At 42.0% G+C, this 15,197-nt stretch overlaps 1 protein-coding gene and 1 long non-coding RNA gene across 2 annotated transcripts in view; one reads left to right on the forward strand and one right to left on the reverse strand.

The window, feature by feature from the left end:
• LOC143497285 (uncharacterized) overlaps positions 1–15,197 on the forward strand; it is a 377,240-nt gene that overhangs the window by 325,888 nt on the left and 36,155 nt on the right. The window lies entirely within an intron of this gene.
• On the reverse strand, positions 10,323–12,076 carry LOC143497314 (uncharacterized). Its single transcript, XR_013125823.1, has 3 exons — positions 11,989–12,076; positions 11,835–11,900; positions 10,323–10,594 (listed from the first exon to the last, which is right to left on the reverse strand). It is a non-coding gene; the product is annotated as an uncharacterized LOC143497314 (long non-coding RNA).

A 15,197-nucleotide genomic window follows, 5' to 3' on the forward strand; every position in this document is an offset into this window, starting at 1 on the left:
CAACATTTCTGTTGGACTGAAAATTATTAGAATAAAATAATTTTAAAATTCCACATTTCACATTTATTAAAATAAAAAAAAAATGTACATGCACACGTGGTGTACATCTAACACATCTACTTTATTCAAACTGTTTCTCAACATAGATCTCGGAGCCATTTCGTATTAAATGCCATGTCATTTTTACAGCGTATCTGTTAATGCTGTAAAAGGTGTTTGAGATCTACAGTATAGGCGAGATCTACTGCCATCTTCTGGTGAAATATAAAATAGCTTTTTTTGTACAAGGGCATTTTATACTGTGCTGGGACATGCCTGCACTAAAGCATATCTTCCTATAAACACCAACATAACGTTTTAGTAAAATGTATATTTGATCTCATATTGTCTTTCACTAATAAATAACAATGTACAAACAACTGAAGAAAATGACAGATGGGTTGAAAACTCAAATGCAGATCCCACAGATCACTACGACCTTTACCAAGACTACATGCACCCAGGGTGACAACATTAACATGCAAGCTTCAAATAATACATGTTAGTAGTGTCATTTACTTTGTTTGCTCTGAAACATAGATAAATGGTAAGACCGATTAACAATGGGAAAATAATCAGAAATAAAGGGCGAAAAATTACATTTAAATGTGGGGTGGGGAGACAATACACAGTAAACATTTTCTAAAGGAGTTCCTGATGGGGCGTCAAAGCTTCTCCCAAATGTTGTTATTGGGCTTAGGAAAAGTACACACATATATATCTATCTATATGATTTCACCTAAACGTAAAAACACTCCAATGAATAACCAAACTAAATCAAATGTATGTAACATTACAATACATCCACTATAACAGCATAAAATCAAATCGCACAATAAAGCAATTGTAATAAAACCGTACAACATAACTAGCATATAAGCTTTTATTTTTGTAACAGGAACCACTGAGCTACTAAACAAAAGAACCAAATATAATTATATTCGTATAGTATCAAATAAGTAGCTACGTTATCTGGCTGGGTTAGTTAGCGCTACAACATCCATTATAAAAACACTTTAACACATTGAATTTTCCACCAACTTAGTCAAGACACGAGATTCAACCGTGAGGTAACGGAACGAACAAAATAGTGTGGTTAAGATGTGGTTAAAAGGTGTTAGTGGTACGTATTACTAAGTTAAGTACTTACAGGTCAGCCAGTAGTCCAACACTTCCAAACACCAACACGACAATAGGCGCAACTCCACTAAACGCCCGATGCTGATATTGAGAATAAGGAAACCTGTGGTCTGTAATGTCCGATGGTGATGGTAGGTAGAGGTGGGCGGATCGATCCAAATATCGATAACGCTGCTATTGATTTGGAGCAATACTCGTGTAAAAAGATTAATACTCAATCTTTTTAACTCTCCCGCACGCACCGACTGCTGCGTACGTGGATTCATCAAAGTCTCTTCTCTGTCTGTAAGAGCAGCGTTGCCAACAAGTTTCCGCAAAAGTCCAGGGGGTGGAGCTAGATCTAGATCCAACTCCTCCCACCGTCCGTAGTTTCTTTTGGTCGGTCCAGGGGGCGGAGCTGCATTTAATCCAACATCTCCTACGTGTCGCTTACGTTTTCCGACCAGGAAATATAAATCCAATAAATTCACCCTTAAGACTGCTACCGTTTAGAGATCAAAATGTTCTTTAAATGTTATTTAAATAACACAATACACGTTTTTTTAAGTTTACAAGAAAACGTAAAAGTTGCCAACTCCTCAGTAAGGAAAGACGCTATTGGCTGTCCTAAAAGTCACAAAATGGCGTCATCGCCTAATTAGCATAAAACCTGTTTTTGAAGTTGTAAAATAATAACGTTGTGGTAGAGAAAAAAATATTAAAATACCCTAAATATGTTAGAGTGACTGACGGAGACTGTGTGAGTTAAATTCAGTGATTTATTTTGTATTACACTGAAGACGCATTTATATTTACATCCGGCTCTGTAAATACGGGGCGGGGTCAATCAGCGGCGGCTTTGGGCATGCGCAGTTCATTTGCAGCGTGGACGTGGAGCGGTGCGGGTCTGCTCTGACTGTCAGACTGCATTGTGAGTGTTGTGGGCGGGGCTCACGTCAGCACCCGCTGCTCGCTGAGGACAGTAACTGAAGACCATGTGTGTTCATCTCCGAATCTACAAAAGTCTCCAGTAACACCACAAAAAGTCGCTAGATTTGTCACTACTCGCTTAAAAAAGTCACACAGCACGGAGCAGCGCACCCGCCCCCTCTCGTCTTTAGTCTTTACACCGTCACGTTGCTCAGCAACCATGCAGGTAGGCTCCGCCTGGCCCCGCCCACTCAGCGCTCTCCTCGAGTCGACACCTTACAGTACGGAGAGAGAGAGACATCACCGGAGTATTGAAATGTCTGAGAGGAAGACATGCGCCGTTTGGCTTTATTTTATTGCAGAAAATAAAACTACAGCAAGCTGTATAGTTTACAACATGGCTGTTAAATACAGTGGAAACACAACAACTGTGTTAGTTGTAATTAATAGGGAGAGTTATGGAGTTAATGGAGATAAATACATCCAGAACTCTTGATGTCGAAACATGCCTGCTTATAGTTTGAATTTAATGTGATAATGGTGAGGTGAAGTCAACTCTAGCTTTCTTATTCACAGCTTCAGGAATATGGTGGGACCATTTAAGGTGGAATTTTAGACAATAAATTGGTGAGTTTAGTCCAAATGTGCTGTGAATTACTATCTAGCATCCTTTCCATTACACATTTGCAAGAATAACATGAGAGGTGGTAAATATATCAAATCAAATTTATTTGTATAGCGCTTTTCACAACACATGTTGTCACAAAGCAGCTTTACAATCTTTACAGGATTTACAAGGTTAACAATCGTATGGGTCCAAATCCCTAATGAGCAAGCCAAAGGCGACAGTGGCAAGGAAAAACTACCTATGATGGTGGGGAATAGGAAGAAACCTCGGGAGGACCAAGACTCAAAAGGGAACCCATCCTCCATTGGGTGGCCCGTTAGCACAGTCCGTGGTGCGCTAGGTGTACATGTATGTGTCTTCAATGTAATATACATGTACGTGTCTTCAATGATGCTTTATGAAACATCTTTCTGCTAAGATACATGAGAGGTGTTAAATGTACATGTACGTGTCTTCAATGATGCTTTATGAAACATCTTTCTGCTAAGATACATGAGAGGTGTTAAATGTACATGTACGTGTCTTCAATGATGCTTTATGAAACATCTTTCTGCTAAGATACATGAGAGGTGTTAAATGTACATGTACGTGTCTTCAATGATGCTTTATGAAACATCTTTCTGCTAAGATGCGTTTGTAAAACAGCCCTTGTTATTGTGCCGGTCATCAGGTGCAGAATTTAGGCACATATTCAAGTTCTAATGCTGTTTTAAGCAGCAGAAACAACATGGTTGACCGACAAGAGTTGACCAAAAAGCTGTTTTAAGTTTAACTAGTAGGTAAAAGTGTGTCTGTGTGTGTGTGATTACAAATGGCCAACATTGATGTTCATCTGTGTGACTACTGCAGGACTGCTTCAAGACTACAGACTGGCCGGCACTCTGTGAGCCACACGGAGAGGACATTGACGGGCTTAGTGAGTGCATAACGGACTACATTAACTTCTGGGTGGACTCCATTGTCCCAAACAGGACTGTAAAGTGTTACCCAAACAACATAACAAAGGACATTAAGTCCCTCCTTAACAGCAAGAAGAGGGCATTCAGAGCTGGAGTCAAAGAGGAGGTGAGAACGATCCAGGGGAAGATAAAGACCACAATCACAAGACAATTACAGGAGAAATCTGGAGTGTGAACTCCAGCAGAACAACATCAGGGAGGTTTGGAGTGGAACGAGGACCATCACCAGTTTCAGGTCCAACGACAACAGAGTAGAAGAGGACAGTGAAGACAGGGCCAATGAACTAAACCAGTTCTTTAACAGGTTTGGCACTACAGGCTCTGCCCTCCCTCATCCTGACTCCACTGCTGTCTGTTCCCTGCTGCCCCCTCCACTCACACCCCCCCCCCCCCCCCCTCATGATAGTCCAGCTCACACCTCCACCTCTCCACCACAAACCACCCCCACAGTGACCCTCACTGCTGACCAGGTCAGGAGACACCTCAATAGACTCCACACAAATAAGGCTGCAGGCCCCGATGGCGTCCCCCCCAGGGTGCTTAAAGCCGGTGCAGGCCGTGTGAAGTCCTGCAGTATGTCTTCAACATCAGCATGAGTCTCCAGATCACGTCCCTGTGTTGTGGAAGACGTCCTGCATCCTTCCTGATGTGAAGATGCCTCGCCCTAGTGATGTGGAATGGGCTGTCACTTAAATTTTCTTGTGTGAGTCAAGGCAGGTGAGCGAATACTTTTGGCAATATAGTGTATATATATTCTGGAAGAATGGTCAAAAATTCTCATAAACACACTCCTAAACCTTGTGGACAGCCTTCCCAAAGAGTTGAAGCTCTTCTAGCTGCAAAGCGTGGACCTACGTCATATTGAACCCTATGGCTTAGGGATGGGATGTCACTCAAACTCTTGTGTGAGTCAAGGCAGGTGAGCAAATACTTTTGGCAATATAGTGTATATATATACAATGGCAACAACCCTCTTTTCTTTTTGTAAGGAAGTTGATATTTTATCATATTATACCATAAAAAAATTAAACATTTGACACCAAAATCACTGGAACTTTAATGCATAGTACACAAATCAACCAAAATCAGAAGAAAAACATGTTTATCTGGCCCGCTGTGATTAAGGCCATCACTATGCCTGTGAAACTGCCTGTGTGTCTTATTAAGATAGGTTTTCAATATAGTAGAAATGTAGAACAAAATCAATTATGTACAAACTGTATACAACTGGAATGACTTGGAATAGAAAACATTTTACAAAAAGAATGCTTTCATTATTTTAATATTGTTATATAACATACATGAACAAAATCAGTATGGGAAACAATAAACTCTTAAATTTATGATCCCATGTTCATTCGGTTCATCCATCTCTGTTAAACAAAGTACGGAGCAAACACGCATCATGAACACACCCTTTATGAATAAGAAACAAACTTCAAAGGGAGCTGCGAATAAATAACTAACATCGTGGATTGCACTGGATTATATGAGCTCATGACTGCAGCTTTGTAAAAAATCCTTGCTGCCTTTGCAGTTTTGATAGCAAATCTTCAGACGCCCGTTCCAGCTGTGCATCAGTGTAATTCTTGTATTTCTCTGCGTCTTTGCTCTTGTAAGATACCAACAGCACCACCTACTGTCCAGGAGCGGTGTATTTGTACCAGTCGGTGTGTATTTTTGAGAAAATCTCTTCAGAAGGCACTCCTGATCCACTAAGGACAGTTGCACGTATTGTAGGTACGTATTTGTACGTGTAGTGTGAAGTATTAGAAAGTTGCTCTGCATTTGTTTGAAAATAGTATGATACTTGCGGAATATGTCCTGTTTGTTTACAACGTTTTGGCAGCATTATACGCTGCACTCTCAGCACGTTATAGTTTTATTTTCTAACTCCCCTGAATTGTAAAGCATTTAAGATAATTGCTAAAGTTATGGTGTCACTATTTTTCAAATTAATCATTCTATAAGCTATATACAGTTATCTGTAAAACCATTTTAAACTACCATGAAAATGGTATTTTTTAATGACTCTTAATAATTTTGCAGGGTTGCCAACTCTCACGCATTGAGCGTGAGACACACGCATTTGACCGTTTTCACACGCTCTCACGCCACACTTCCGATATCTCACGCCGAAAAAAAATATCCAGTTTATTTACCTCAGATCCACATATATGATTCAATACGTTACTAGTTCGCTAGCTCTAGCGCCATCCACCGGCGATATAACACTGAATCTGTGTCCATTTTACGTTCGCCACCCATCCCCCCCCCCCCCCCCCCCCGCTCAACAAAATACACTCGCCACCGGCTCCAGGTTAAAATCTCACTCCAAGCGAACGTCAAAAGTTGGCAACCCTGATTTTGTTCAACCTTAAACATTATGAATAGTACCCTAGCAAATTCACAGCAGTGAAAATCACATTATGAACCATGAAAATAACCTTTTCCCCATTAAATATTACATTTTCTGTGATATGTTAGTGCTGCTCATAGAATAATTAATTGAAGCAATGTGTACAGTGGCACTGAACCAAACAGAGAGAGACACGTATCACAACATAGACAAGTGTTTTCATTTTAGTGAAGGAATGAAGCCTAGCACTGTCTCATAATTGTCTTTAATATGATTGTCTTTAATATGAATGTCTTTAGTATGAATGTCTTTAGTATGAATGTCTTTAGTATTGTGCAGAGCCCAATCGCTTCTTTGTCATGATTATGTTTCATCTTCATCTCACAATGAATTTGCAATGTCTTTTGTCCTCTAGATATTAATAGCGTCCACATTCCTAAACACTTTACCTACTGTGACGCACGGCGGAGCGGCGAAGGACGACACACGGGATCCTTGGCTGCGATAGACGTCACTTTTATTATTCTACACAGATAGCGCATATAGCGCACGGAGAACACTTAACGGACACGGCAACGTGTAGACTGTACTGTACACATGTGAGTATGAATATGTGAGTATGAATATGTATCCAGATGTTCCTGAGGTAGGTTTATGTTAAATCTGTACTGTACACATGTGAGTATGAATATGTGAGTATGAATATGTATCCAGATGTTCCTGAGGTAGGTTTATGTTTAATAATGTTGTAGATGTTGCGGATGATGTTAACATTGTACAGCTGTGCAAAATAGCGTAGTGCAAGTGAGCGACATGTCCTGTTCAGTGCAGTTAAGTCCAGTTGGTTCAGTTCAGTGGTTTAAAGACTCAGAGGAGTCCACTGTGGTTAAGGAGAGCTACAGCTCTGGGAAAGAAGCTGTTAGCATGTCGTGTTGTGCTGGTTTTAATGGTCCTTATTCTTCTACCAGAGGGGAGAGTCTGGAAGAGGTGATGTCCAGGATGTGAGGGGTCAGGTGTCATTTTTTGAGCGCGTTTCCTCACCCTGCTGGTGTGGATCTCCTGAAGCGTTGGCAGGTTACATCCAATGATCTTCTCTGCTGATCTGATGATGCGCTGGAGTCTGGCTCTTTCTTTTGAGGTAGAGGAACCAAACCAGGTGGTTATGGATGAGGTGAGGATGGACTCGATGATCGCTGTATAGAACTGGATCATCAGGGTCTGCGGCAGGTCAAATTTCCTGAGCTGTCTCAAGAAGAACATTCTCTGCTGAGCTTTCTTGGTGATGTTGATGGTGTTCCTCTCCCACTTCAGGTCCCTGGATATGGTGGTGCCCATGAACCTGAGTGACTCTACAGTGGAGACTGCAGAGCCATTGATGTAGAGGGGGGATACAGGGGGTGGGTTGCGTCAGAAATCCACCACCATCTCTACAGTCTTGTCTGTGTTTAGCAGCAGGTGGTTGTCGCTGCACCAGGACACCAGCTGATCAACCTCCTTTCTGTAAGCAGACTCATCACTGTTGGCTATGAGGCCCACCAGGGTGGAATCATCCGCAAACTTCAGGGCTGTCCAGGTGCTGAAGGATGAAGTGGAGAGTTAGGTTGACCACGTCATCAACAGATCTGGTTGCTCTGTATGCAAACTGGGGGGTCCAGCAGGGGGTTTGTGATGGTCTTTAGGTGGGCTAAGACCAGGCGTTCAAAGACCTTCATGACTACAGATGTCAGGGCGACAGGTCTGTAATCATTATGTCCAGTGATGGTGGGTTTCTTGGGGACTGGGATGATGGAGGTGGTCTTGAAGCAGGCTGGATCACAACGGAGCTCCAGTGATCTGTTGAAGATGCTGGTGAAGACTGGTGCTAGTTGCTCACAGCAGTGTTTTAGGATGGATGGGGAGACTGAATCAGGTCCCGGGGTTTTCCCTCACCTTATGTCTGATGAAGAGCCTGTGGACGTCCTGCAGGCTGATGGTGAGACAAGCTGGGGGTGGAGGTGTGAGAGCCAGCGTGGGGGAGGAGGGGGGTTGATGATGGGGTGAGAGAGTCTGCTGATTGTCTATTGTTTGAAATCTGCAGAAGAACTCGTTCAGGTCGTTGGTGAACTGTCGGTGGTTCAGGAGGTTTTTCTCAACTTGTAGCCAGTGAGAAGCTGAAGACTGTTCCAAGCTGACGATGGGTCGTTAGCTGTGATGTGGTTATTCATCTGCTCTGAGAACTTTCTTTTCGCTGCTTTACCTCTTTCTCCAGTTTGTACTTGGCTTTTTTCTCACCCTCCTTCTCTCGCCTAAGCTGTTTCAGTTCTATAGAAAACCAGGGTTTGCTGTTACTGTGTTTAACACGTGTTCTGGTTGAAATACAGCTGTCTTCACAGAAGCTCATTCATGTATGACGTCACAGCGTCTGTGTATTCGTCCAGTCCGTCTGTCGCCTCCTCAAACACAGCCCAGTTTGTGGATGTGAAGCAGCCCTGCAGCTTCTCTGTGTCTCCACTGGTCCACCTCTTCACTGTTGTAACGGCCGGCTTGTTGGTTTTGAGTTTCTGCCGGTACGTGGGAATGAAGTGAACGAGGCTGTGATCAGAGAGCCCGAGAGCGGCGCGCGCAACAGCGTGATAGGCATTCTTGATGCTTATGTAGTATTTGTCCAGCGTGTTGCCTTCACGTGTAGCGCACGCGATGTGTTGCCTGTACTTGGGCATCTCCTTCGTGAGGTTAGCGCTGTTAAAGTCCCCCAGGGTGATCAGCAGCCAGTCTGGATGATCTCTCTCTAGTTCCATTATCTGTTCAGATGAGTCTGGATGATCTCTCTCTAGTTCCATTATCTGTTCAGATGAGTCTGGATGATCTCTCTCTAGTTCCATTATCTGTTCAGATGAGTCTGGATGATCTCTCTCTAGTTCCATTATCTGTTCAGATGAGTCTGGATGATCTCTCTCTAGTTCCATTATCTGTTCAGATGAGTCTGGATGATCTCTCTCTAGTTCCATTATCTGTTCGGCCAGCTGTCTCTGCGCGTCGCTGGTGCACGCGCTCGGCGTAATGTACACGCCGGCCAGAACGAAGGAGCTGAATTCTCTGGGAGAGTAAAACGGCCGACAGTAAATGAAGAGAGACTCCAGATGAGGAGAGCATGATGTTAACAGTACTGTAGTGTATTTACACCAGCGCTCGTTGATGTAGAAGCAGATTCCTCCTCCCCTGCTCTTCCCGCTCCGCTCCACGTCTCTGTCCGCTCTCAGCAGCTGGAAGCCCGGTACGTCCAGCGCGCTGTCCGGGATCAGCTCGTTCAGCCAGGTCTCCGTGAAGCAGAGGGCAGAAGCAGAGGAGAACTCCTTGTTGGTCCGGTGGAGCAGGAGTAGTTCCTCAGTTTTGTTGCTGAGAGATGGGAGGTTGGAGAGGAATAATGACGGTAGAGGTGTGCGAGGCCCGCGCAGCCTGAGACGTACAAGCGCGCCCGCACGTCTGACCCTTCGTCTGCACCTCCAGCGTCTCCTTGCTAGTCCCAGCAGCATCAGCGCGGCCGTTGTTAAGATTTCCACACACTCTGAAGGTACTTGAATAAATTCCGCCATAAAGTCAGGAGAAATGTTGTCCCTGATGGTTAGTAACTGTTCTCTGTTCCAGCTGACCGAGTTTGACATACAATAGACAACATTAATTAACAAAAACAAACACAACACGGAGGAGCTCGTCACCGTGGCTGCCATCCTGCAATCATGTTTTGAAGCTAGACTGTAAATCTGTCCCTCCTACTGTTAGTAACACCTCACTGCCACAGACTTGGCACATTCCACCACGTGCATTAGGTTTAAGCCCAAAACCTGTTAATACAGTACAACCACTACAATCACTGACCCTCACCCACTATTTCCTCTGCCACCACAGCCATGTAATTACACCACTGCTTTAAATGAAAATGAGAGTAACTACTACTGTGGCATGACTGTCACCCTCTCTGATGCAGAGTTACTGGAGATGGAAACGAGGGACCAGAGCACAAACAAGACCTGGCACAGTGTCCGCTCCCAGCGTCTGACCTCATCTGTTTTCAAAAATATTGTTTCTAGAATTGCAGACTTTGACTGCTTATCAACAAATATGCAAAGACAGAAAAGGCCTGTGCAGACCCTGGCAATGAAAAGGGGCCTAGAGGTGGAACCCATTGTAGCTTCAGAGTATGAACAAGTAACAGGTAATCACACATGACCTTGTGGCTTCATCATGAATCCTTATGCCCCCCATTTAGGTGCCTCACCTGATCGTAAGGTGGTTGACAATTCTGGGCTTCTTCAGGGGCTTCTGGAGATTTGTTGAGTGCAGTTACCTGTCTGCAGGCCCAGATGGCACTTTTGCTCTTAAATGCAACCATGACTACTATTACCAGGTAATGGGGCAGGTGGGCATCACTGGAATGAAGTGGTGTGATCTTTTTGTTCACTGTACCAAAGACAATCACCTGGAGCAGATCCACTCTGATGGCAAGAAATGGGAGTCTATGAAAACTAAACTGGATATGTTCTTCTTTGAATATTTTCTGCCTGGCCTGTGCAGATGAGGAGACTATAAAGGAAGGAAGCACACATAAATTTAGCATTGTTCCTTAAGAAAACTACTGTTAATAGGTAAATGTTTCTGTAATATGACAGTTTTAAGAATTGATTTTAAAAAGTGAGAGAATGTCATGACCATAAAAATGTCAGAACCATAAAAAAAACCTAAGAATGATTTTTAGAAAATTAGTACATTGTTTTTATTGGTTCACAATGAGCAAAAATGTGTTACATTAATTTCATTATTAACAAAAAAAATGCACATCAATAAAAGTTGAGCTGAATAAATGTTTGAATGTTTGTTACTCAGTGGAAGAATAATTTTCCAGCAATTCAAAGTCCAGTATGGCTAATAAAAATAATACTGAATTTGTAAAATATACTTCATGGTTGTACTATGCATGTTAACATTTAATAATACACTTTGAATATGTTACCTCATAATTAAAAAAGAGGTCCCTGAAAATGGGTAAGTAGAGCACAAACACAGCTGGTTAACTGAACCACACAGGGAAAGGGGCAGAACTCCGAGCAATTTCTTGCGTGTATGTAATTTCTTTCTTTACTAAATTGCCACATGGCCCCAAGAATGTAAGAATTACAAGTTTCACACGAATGTTACTGAGGAGGTCTTTGATAAGAAACCCTTTATCTGCAATTACTTCATCTCCTGGTTCAATTAGGCTCAGAATGCCAGACTCTGTGGTAATTTCTTTATCTGAGATGAAGCCTGTGTACAGCTTGCTGACTAGACTAATTGACCCTAAAGGATTAATACCAATCAGTGACTTTAGTGTGGTGGAACCTTTATAATGGGAGTATGTGACAGTGTTGAGAACCTTTGAGCTTGCAGTTTGGATGTAGATCTCTGTACAGTCTAGTATCACGCATGCTTTGGGGAATGTCTGTTTAAAGGAGGGTGGGATCAGTTCATCTACAGCCTCTCTACTTGGCCATATTGGTAACGTACCAAGCATAGAGTAGAGGTAATTGCACCATGTTATACAAACCCTGCTGACTGTTGCTTGCAATACATTAAAGTGCTTTGATAATAGTGTTATGGATTACCAGACCTTACTTCATGCACTGCAACAACTCGTTATGGGCTTAGACCATTATTTTGTTTACATAATAAAGATAAAATGTTTCAAATATTCCAATAACCTTTGAAATCAAATATTGTAATGAGTAATACATTCATTGACAAATTAATTCATCATTTGCAGCTCTGTACGTCTCTGGTAACTCACATTTCTTTCTCATGCAGATTTGTAATGTGCAATTCTTCCTTTTCCTCATCAAAGTCACAAGTTGAACTAAAATATTGACAAACATAAATATATTATGAATAAAGTGATCGCAGTAGCTCCCATCTGTGTAAGTCTTAAAACTGCATGTACTTACATTGGTTCCCCTTCTGATGATGTTGCTCTTATCCTATTGATACAAACAGGGTCCCTGCACACACATTAAACTAGTTATTAACCTTCTTAAACAGATTTTCTCAAGATTATTATCTGTATCATTGTCTGGAGATTATTATCAGGGTAAGGTCATGCTAACTTAGACACTATTTAATGTTTTTTTTTATTTATTTTGCATTTGCTAGCTAGCTATGACCAACACAGTGTCAATACAGTGTCAACACAGTTTGTGTAGTGTGTGGATAATTCCTTAAGGTATCATCTTCCCATCACTAAATTACATCCTGCCACACAACAATGACCAACACAGTGTCAATACAGTGTCAACACAGTTTGTGTAGTGTGTGGATACACTCCTTGAGGTATCATCTTCCCATCACTAAATTACAGCTGCCACACAACAATATGCCACAGCAGCACTGAACTAGCTGCACCGCTCCTGCAGCTCCGCACGACACTTCCGGGATTCTTCCCATCGCAGCCTCGTTTTCGTGCAGGAATTTATCAAAATGGCGACCAGCATGAAATAAGCGAATAAAAATAAATCACAATTTAACTCACACAGTCTCAGTCAGTCACTCCAACATATTTATAGTATTTTTTTACAATTTTTTTTCTCTCCCACAACGTTATTATTTTACAGCTTCAAAAACAGGTATTATGCTAATTAGGCGATGACGCCATTTTGTGACTTTTAGGATAGCCAATAGCGTCTTTCCTTACTGAGGAGTTGGCAACTTTTACGTTTTCTTGTAAACTTAAAAAACGTGTATTGTGTTATTTAAATAACATTTAAAGAACATTTTGATCTCTAAACGGTAGCAGTCTTAAGGGTGAATTTATTGGATTTATATTTCCTGGTCGGAAAACGTAAGCGACACGTAGGAGGAGTTGGATTAGATGCAGCTCCGCCCCCTGGACCGACCGAAAGAAACTATGAACGGTGGGAGGAGTTGGATCTAGATCTAGCTCCACCCCCTGGACTTTTGCGGAAACTTGTTGGCAACGCTGCTCTTACAGACAGAGAAGAGACTTTGATGAATCCACGTACGCAGCAGTCGGTGCGTGCGGGAGAGTTAAAAAGATTGAGTATTAATCTTTTTACACGAGTATTGCTCCAAATCAATAGCAGCGTTATCGATATTTGGATCGATCCGCCCACCTCTACCTACCATCACCATCGGACATTACAGACCACAGGTTTCCTTATTCTCAATATCAGCATCGGGCGTTTAGTGGAGTTGCGCCTATTGTCGTGTTGGTGTTTGGAAGTGTTGGACTACTGGTTGACCTGTAAGTACTTAACTTAGTAATACGTACCACTGACACCTTTTAACCACATCTTAACCACACTATTTTGTTCGTTCCGTTACCTCACGGTTGAATCTCGTGTCTTGACTAAGTTTGTGGAAAATTCAATGTGTTAAAGTGTTTTTATAATGGATGTTGTAGCGCTAACTAACCCAGCCAGATAACGTAGCTACTTATTTGATACTATACGAATATAATTATATTTGGTTCTTTTGTTTAGTAGCTCAGTGGTTCCTGTTACAAAGATAAAAGCTTATATGCTAGTTATGTTGTACGGTTTTATTACTGTAGCTTTAATGTACGAATTAATTGATTTTATGCTGTTATAGTGGATGTATTGTAATGTTACATACATTTGATTTAGTTTGGTTATTCATTGGAGTGTTTTTACGTTTACTGTTTTACGTACAGTGCTGTGGTTCGGTCTAAATCCTGATTGGAACTTTTCATGGATACTATTTGATTGGAGATAATGGTATAACTGAATGTAAACTGCTTTTTTCTAGAATTTTAGAGATAAATGGGAGATTAGAAATTGGTCTATAGTTGGCTAGAATCTGCGGATCGAGATTCTGTTTTTTAATCAAGGGTCTAATTACGGCGCATTTTAATTGTTTGGGCACATATCCTAGGTTAAGGGAACTGTTATTATTAAGCAAGGGCCCTGTAATAGTTGGGAGTAGGTGTAACGATTCTGTTGCGGACTTGGGTAAAGTAGGACACAAACGCGTAGAGACCAGGGTTGCATTTGCAGTAGACTGTATATTTAATTTAGAATCCAAAGACAGATGACCAATTGACAAACTCCCGACACGGTGACGAGACCGACGAGGCATTCTGGACAGACCATGAAACACTGGGATTACATCATCTCACTGTAATACCTCGATATAACAATATTAAGACAGAACAATGACATCTCTTAACATGGTGACTTGATGAACGAGGCAGTACATAATACATGTAACATGGCCAGTAACACTCTTTACGTGACGACTAGATCACCGACAGTACATAACACATGCAACCTGGGCAGTAACACTCTTTACGTGACGACTAGATCACCGACAGTACATAACACATGCAACCTGGGCAGTAACACTCTTTAAGTGACGACTAGATCACCGACAGTACATAACACATGCAACATGGGCAGTAACACTCTTTACGTGACAACTAGATCACCGAGGCATTTAAATAAACCACATAACATTATGGGCGGTAACAACTCTTTAAACGGTGACCAGATCAACAAGACATTAGAAACAACCACGTCAGTAGTCTTTGATAATTCGTGTGTGAAAGGGAGTAAATACCTAGATTTAGAAAAGACAAATGAAACTTTAAATATTCAGCTACATAGGACTTTGACCACGTAACTCAAAATTAGAACACACGCGGACATGAACCTTAATATAAAAACATTGACAGACAGGGAAATCAAAAGAACAAACACGGACAACGGCCAAACCTAACAGGGTTGCGAACTAGAAGGACAACGTTTCCCCAAAGGCAACGGCCAACCCCGAAGGAGACAAATACACGATAACCATAACAACATAACTTGTAATAACCAGAGACAGAACAGACTGATAAAGACTGAAACGAAGACTAAAGTGAATCGACTAAAATCTAGAGCACTGACAGACGGCACTGGACAACCTGGAAACGCGGAGGGCATGAAACAACGATTGCCAAAGACCGTGTCCTAACTAAGGATTTAAATACCCACTTATTTAAACAACAATGAGGTACAGGTGAGACCCATAATACCAAGGGCTGGAACAAGGCGGTGCAAAACACTAAAACCGACGAATAAACGTAAGTAAATGAGGGGGGGGGGGGGGGGGGGCGGAGTAACGCGTTACAGAACCCCCC

Source organism: Brachyhypopomus gauderio, unplaced genomic scaffold, assembly GCF_052324685.1.
Source record: "Brachyhypopomus gauderio isolate BG-103 unplaced genomic scaffold, BGAUD_0.2 sc105, whole genome shotgun sequence".
Taxonomy (NCBI): Eukaryota; Metazoa; Chordata; class Actinopteri; order Gymnotiformes; family Hypopomidae; genus Brachyhypopomus; species Brachyhypopomus gauderio.